This window comes from Pinus tabuliformis, chromosome 7 (genome assembly GCF_031772625.1).
Source record: "Pinus tabuliformis cultivar Carrire ecotype Pingquan chromosome 7, CPIR1, whole genome shotgun sequence".
NCBI lineage: Eukaryota > Viridiplantae > Streptophyta > Pinopsida > Pinales > Pinaceae > Pinus > Pinus tabuliformis.
Window position 1 is genome coordinate 295,625,839 of NC_142293.1, and position 7,697 is coordinate 295,633,535.

A 7,697-nucleotide genomic window follows, 5' to 3' on the forward strand; every position below is an offset into this window, starting at 1 on the left:
AATATTTCCTTCTCCAATTTTGCTTTGGCAGATGCTATAATCAATTCTCCTCCCTGCTTGGTCGTTTGTAGTTCCTCAGTCATTCACTCGTTCTTAGCTATCAGGAAGCGAACACTCGAGCTAGTGGCTTCGACATATGATGTGGTAGCATCGGCCAATTGTTGGCTTGTGTGGGCCTGACCCAGGTTCAGAGATGATTTAGCCAAAAAAATCCCAGTACTACTGGCCCTTCGACAATAGTCCACAAAGCGTGGACTGAGGTCTCACGCGAAGTAGTATGGGAGGGTGCTAGAACCAGGTTTCCACACCCTAGGGATGTCTGATGATTTTTAGTGGTCCGCAGATTGACCTTGCGTGCACGTTGCTATGTGCACCCATCAGTACCTCACAGCTTGCAATGTTGTCTTCACGCAGTCTTGTTCATGGCGCAATCCGTGTTATTACCCAAGTCCTTACAGTTAACCCAATATTACTCGATTACTTAACTTATCTCTGTGAGTCCAATTATACTTAAGAGTGTTCAGTATTATAAGTGCATGTGATAAGAAAAACAATATAAATGCATAGAAAGTAATACAACAATAGATACACAGGGTTTGGAATCAAACTTCTCTTTATTATTCCTCTTCTTCGGTTATAGACTCAACTTTGCCCTGCGCACTCAGTTGCGGACTCTACTAGGCCTTTGCATACTTAGTTTCAAAGCCTCTTCCTACTACTACGACCTAATACACTTAGACTTTTTCTCTATCCGCTACTAGATCATTCTCATTAATCCATCTCCAAAAATGTATTCTCTTTACAACTTAGAGCCTCACTCTATTTATATAATCCCATGGTTCATGGACCATGGATAGGCTAACATGACGTTATAATACATTACAAAACTTAGAGCGAACAACCCTATGACTCAACATACATTTTGTGCTCCGCGCCCACAAATTGGGGAGTCTTACAACATATTTGACCAAAACTTGGCCTTTGAGCCCCAAAACATGCTGTGGGGGGATTCCATGCCCAACAGGCCCCCAGACAAACATCGTGACTCGCCCTCTAGTCACTCTATCGGTGTGGTGATCTTGGCACGGAGTCCCTCCAACTGATCCTGAACGCCCTGAATGTCAGCAACGCATTCGATTGCTGCCTGCTGCACCTGCTGCATTTTGTCTTATGAGCCCTCTCTTTTCGGCGTCCTGCATTGCATTTGTAACTGCATCCCCTAAATCTTTGCAAGCTTTCCTTTGATATCTGCTGTGATTATGAAGGCTTCATCAATCCATGGATGGACGTGCGCTTTGAGAATGACTTCCTTATGGCACGCCGTGTCCACCTGCTCTTTCAATGCCTTTGCTTGCTGCATCTTTGCAAGCTGCTGAGTAAGGACTACTGTCTGCGCAGTCCCTCGGATGTTGTCATATTGTTGTTGGAGCTTGCGTGCCTCTGTCTCCAGCCACTGAATGTTGGGGTCCTCCTGCAACATCGTGAGGAATTCAAGTGCTTGCTCCAACATGGTGGCACAGTTGTGCACTACACCTCCAATCTCTTCCATCCCTGCTGCAATAGCGCTGGCGCACTACTCTCTAACTTTTGGGTGAGTGGAAGGCTATGCCTTCAACCGTAGTTTAGCAATCTAGAGATTCGGCTCCAGCTGCACCTTTGTTGTCTCTTCTCGAGAGCTTCGCTGCAATAGCCTGCTCTGGGAAGCATCAGCAAGCGTCATCTATCGTTTGCACCAACTGTCTGTTCTACGAAACCAGTTCATCACGCTGCAAGCTAAGCTGTGCTATATTAATCTTTTGCTCACTTATAACCTGGATCATGTGGCTCTCCCTGGCGCGCAACTCTGTTGTTATTCCATCCTATAGTTGATAGAGCATTTCTCGGGGAAGGGCAGCTAGATTAAGGCCAAGGCCTTTCATCATGCTAACCGTCATTCGGTCCATCGCATCTGTTGATACGAATGGTCCTTCTAGCAACATTATTGTGTTGGCCATCCTCACGTGCAACATCTGTTTTGCTGTTGAAGTGCCTGTTGCTACATGGGTAGACATGATACCTTCCTAAGGGGGCCGCACCTTTAGTTCCTACAGTTGTGCCCTTAGGGCACCCAACATAGTCTGCTGCTCCATCATAACTTCTTGGAGCGCTTCCTTGGTGACATCACAAATTGTCTCGCCAATGTCATAGATGTCTCCTTCAGTTAATGTAATCGAGTCGATGGCTAGCTTCGAGGCCTTGACCTTTTTCAGTGGACCCGATCTTTCTAGGATGCGCAACCATTTGAGTTGGGTCGAAGTGGTTCCTGGGTCCACACCCTCTTCTGTAAGGTCTGTGTTCTTTGCCTCCTATCCTACAGACACTTCCTGGTCCTCCTTTTCCTATGTTGTTGCGGCCTCTAGTGTTGCTATTGCTGCCTCAACGACCTTATTTTGCTCCGCGACTACCTGTATCGCTTTGGGGGCTGTCCTGAACTTAGCTGCCACTTTTTTGTTGTGCCTTTTCTCGTCCAGTTGATGCGCGGTTATCTTCTCCAACTCCGCCAAATCTGGGGTGCGCCACTCGGGAGGCCATGTCTCTAATACTGTAAAGATCGCGTTGTGAGTGGCTATGAATGGGAGCTTTGTCCACTGTTGCGCTGGATCTTTTCGCGCCTTGATGTAAATATTGTGCATGTTTGCCTTGAAGTCTGCAAAGTGTCTCAAACTATTATAGACTGTGGGGGATAGGCACGGCCTCCTATTAATCCACATCTGGATGCTCAACTCCATGAGCACCCAGAAGATCTTTGTATTGCGAATCTACTTCACGTCCTTTGTAGCCCAGAGCGATGTGTACTTTACGGCCTCTAGTAAGTTAGGCTCAATACTTGGGAACTAACTGTCCTCCGACAGTTCTCTCGCTACCAGCAAAATGGACAAGAGAAACCACACGTACTGGAAGGTCTTACCCTGCTCCTGGGCTTCCTTGCAGTTGATAAAAATTCCTCGCAGAGGAGCTCGACCCAGTTGAATTGGACCCCCTCTGTGCATTGTTCGGTCAATGCAACTACCGGTGCCAGTACTTCATCGCAGCGACATTTTCTCATTACCTTCCCGGCCAGGAGTTGGGTGGCTATGTGCACCCTTTTATCCTTGATACTGATGATGGTGTAACCCCTCTTTTTCTTCTCGAGCATATATTTTTCTTCATGGCTTCCGCGAGAGCCAAATCACTGCTTTTTCCTGCTATCATCGCCATGTCCATTCCCTTACAAGGAAGCCAAGAATTTTTGTGGACGAGATCCATCGTGATGGGAATAGGTTCCGCTAGCCATAAGTACCCATCATGCACTAGGCAAAGTAGTTCCCTGATGATGAAAATGGCGATGGGAACATGCTAAAAGTGAGGTATCCATAGTAGATGAAGCAATCTGGCCTTCTCCACACCACGCTGCCATTTTTGCGGCTGTAATGTGATCACCGGCCCCTCCGTAGTTTGTTTCATTAGGTCCTTTGTCTCTAAGTGTGGGAACTTCTCGTCGTTCACGAGGTTCTAGTCTTCAAATTTTAGGGTAGGCACACATCCTAGGAGTGGACCCTCAAAGGTAATTCCATCAGGGAGGAGCGGGGTCTAGATCGCACTCTTCGTTGCATCCAGATCCTTTGGTACCTTAGCTTTCCCCTTTCGCGGAGGGACATCCTCAGGTAATTTTGCTACAGAGCGCATTGGTTGGACATCTACCTCCACATCTTCTTCTTCCTCTACCTCGGTAATTAGAGCCTGTAAGTCCTCCTCCTCTTCATCTGTCTCAATGGTGACAACCTTGCCCTTTTCCTCCATTGATAGCTTACCGAACCGCGAATTCCTCGGGGACATGCAGACTGGTCCCATTGCCTGCTTATCTTCTTTCGGTCTCTGTGTCCGATGTGATTTTTAGATTTCTAGCTCAATCCAAGTATCTTCAGGAATATTGTGTATTGTATGGGTCATCACAACCTCACCAGTGGTTCCTTATTCAAATCCCAAACCTCTCCTGGTATCCATCATCTTGTCTGTAGTGTATGCAGTCTTTCATGAACTTAGGGGCTCGAATATCGCTCGACACTCAACACTTTGTGCTCTACTCAACCGCTTAGGTCTCAAGTGAACAAGTGTTGTCTCGTGGTAACCCTTGGAGTTTTATAGCATCTTTTGAATTCAAATTTGACCGTTTCCCCTAATTTCGGGCCATCAATGCTTTCTTGGCGATAGATTTTCCAAAATATTTCCCATAACTGATGTCTTAAATGTTCGATGCCACCTCCATTTGGCCTCAAACCGGACATCTCGTCATGAACAGTTCCACCAACGGTCACTTCCCAGCCTACCCACGTGGTAGCGTAGCCCCCCGTGCATGGGCGCGAACCTTGTGACATGTTGATTCTGCGCACGCCTCCTTTATCACGCAGCTGCCAAACAGACTCTTTTATAGTCCTGTGCTCTCTTTCAACTACTTGGAGCACTGAGACTGTGCTTCCTATGGCTAGTCAGGTGGTCATGCCACCTGTGCAAGGTTTCAACTCACCTTCCAGTATAATCCACAGCAAATCCTCAATTTCCCTCGCGACAGCTGGCGCCGTGTGTTCTATCGTATGTAGTGCACTCCCGTGGTTACTGTGTTTGGTGAGATGTGGTCATAGCCATGGAAGCATAGTCATAAATTCTCGGCAATAGTCTTCTAATTCGGTGGTATGATCATCCACACCTTGCCTTTCCATCCTTGGTTTATCGACGAGACATGCTTGCTTGATCTTGTTTTCCAGCCTCTTGACCTCTGTGTCCATCAAAATGGTTTTCTTCCTTAGTCGTACCTGGTCTTTTCGATTTCGCAAAGTCTAAGGTTCCCTTGCCTAATGGCTTCCTGAAGCCTTATGTGTTTGACCTCACGTAGCTATGTGATTTCTTCATCCTGGGCTTCACGCACTGTCACATCTGTGGGCACTATTACATGTGGATTCCTCTTTGTGTTATTCTATTCCGTATCTTTGGAATCATTTTTGCGGTCAGGGTTTTACACATGGTCCTATAGGCCCATCAAACCGCTGGTACGTATAGGTCCCAATTTGTACGTTTCACTTGGTGAAACCTGTTCATTACTTCACACACCCTATCAAATGCTTCTCTGTGGATAATCATTGGTGTGCATTTCCTTTCTAGTTGCTACGTTTTGTTCCAATTCTCTATTCTGGGAGTGGTGTGCGCTTGTGCGGGCTGCATGTCATATGTTTATACCCATCGGAAAAGGTGGGCATGCAAGTTGTTCTGCCCCTAGTAACCGACTCTCATCCTTAGCGGGGGTTTTCCAAATTGTAGGCACATCATCCTCTTGCATCTGTGCCAATCCTCAAAACTTCCCTGATGTGTACCCCACCATCTTGTGGGCGTTGCGTGCAGTGCCCATTTCAGAGCATCGAACCGCTATTGTTCTGGTACTGCACTTTCAAATTTGTTTAGGAAGTCATCCACCTCTATCAACCCATCATATGTAGGTAGACCCCTTGCCTCTGTTGTCACGCAGCACAGTGATCTAACCATCATGTTGCAATTAGGAATTGTTACTTCATGTAACCGATTCTGGCTTCACTTTATTTCTTCATCAGAATCTGAAGTGCAGGAGCTTTTGCGATCCCATGAAATCCTTCCATCTACAGTCAGATTCACCCAATCCTGTTCTTGCATAGTTATCTTGTAGTGCAATCGATATCGTCATCACTAGCATCGTCGCACATCGGTTCAGTGTATCATGCTCCTTTGGCCGGATCTAGTGGTACTACTACGCATAGTGATTTTTTTTCGAAAATCATTTTACGCTTCTTCAGATTTATGACTCTGTTCATATCGGTGGCCCAATCTATTCCGAGTAGAGTGGGATAGGGATTACTGTCATTGATAATCTCTATCACTTCAAAATCCGCCTGCGCGCTCACATGTTCAATATCTATTGTTACCCCTTGCAATCTTCCCATGGGCAAGATCTTCTATTGGTTCGCCATTCGTAACTAAATGGGAGACCACTGTAGCACGGGTTTTCCCATGCATTCCCATGTTTGTTTTGGTAGTACATTCGCATCTGATCTGAGATCAAGGATTAACTAATCCATTTCATATTCGTCGATTTGCATAGTCAATTTCATTTCCCTTCCTGTGTGCATTGCATGCTTTCCAAGTTTTCGGACCACGCATAGTTCTCCTGACCCCGCGCACCTAGTGATAAGTTCCTGTAGTCCTTTTATTGCCTTTCCATTGCGTAGCAGTTTCATGCATGTCTCCAAAAAGGTAGTGAGCATTGAAGGATCCATCCCTGGTTCTAGTTGATCCTTACTACCTGAAGTGGAGGCCTCCGTGAAGCTCTTCTTAGCTTCCATGAATGTCTCCTTTGCGCGTTCTAAATCAAATTTGGGTTCCTTTGTAGGAGCCTTGCGAACCCATGCACTTTCTTCTAACTGCTTACCTTTATCATTGCCAGTGATCATACCACTCCTGAGCATCATGTTTAAGTTCAAGTATTCTTCATGCGGTTCAGACCTCATCGTCTACAAATTCTAAGTCGGAGGGGGCTAGAGTACCCTTTTTTTGCACATCCTAGCTATCAATGAAGGGAAGTCTTCTGCCTCATGATAAAACTGAGTACGATACAAACATGATGTCCTTTTTGGGTTTGTATAGTCGCGGGCATAGTGCCCTGGCCCTCCGCAATTGTAATAGATTAGTTGTCTGCGACCCCTTCCTGGTCCCATTCCACCTCATTGTCGCCTGCGCCCTTGAACTCCAGTGCGCGATATTCTTGCATTTGGGTCAAGGGCTTGCATTTTGGTCTGAACCCTATAGGGAGGATTCTGATCCATCATTATTTCGTAGCTTCTGCAAGTACGTTCTTCATGGCTTATTGACCTGCAAAAATTACAAAACACTTACTAGGACGTCTGTGTATACTTCTGCAATAGATGACAATTATTTGTAGTGTGTTTTCCTCCTATCTGACAGATCACGCACCATAGTGCAGGCACCATGCTAGATCCTACCTGCTCCTCCGGTATTAACGACATCGGCCCTCCTCCCGCCAAGTAATTCGCGGGCACTGGACAATGGTCCTTGTCATGCCCCTGGCCTTTGCATTTTATGCACCTTACCTCCTCACGTGCCTCTAGCTGAAGTGTCTTGTCCTATTTCAAACTTTGCATCTCTAGACACAGATTTTGTAGTTGTGCGTGGACTTTTTGGACTCCCAGACCAGGTTCTTGTATAGGGGTCTCATGCAATCTCATTGCCATCTCCAAAGCTTTGGACTAGGTTGAAATTTTTTGCTGTGACAACGTCATCCTTAAGTGCGGTGTTAGTGACGCTACAAACCATGCACGGTGTTGTCCATTCGTCAACGTCATGTTGGATTTGCGAATCATACCCTTCATTATTTGGTCCATATCCCAGGGGGTCTTGCCCAGGAGCATCGCGATCTCCTTAAACCCGATGATTGATTATGTTTCCAACTTTGGCCTTCTAAATTCTTTGTCTAGCACAGTCTAGATTTCTGTGATTCCTGCGTTTGGATGATCATTAGAATGCTTGATGTACCATGTTAATTCGCGATCCTGAAACGCGCTAACCAGTATATCCTTTTCGATATTGTCATCCATGACTCCTTGTGCTTCCCATACCGCCCTTACTACGAACCAGAACTA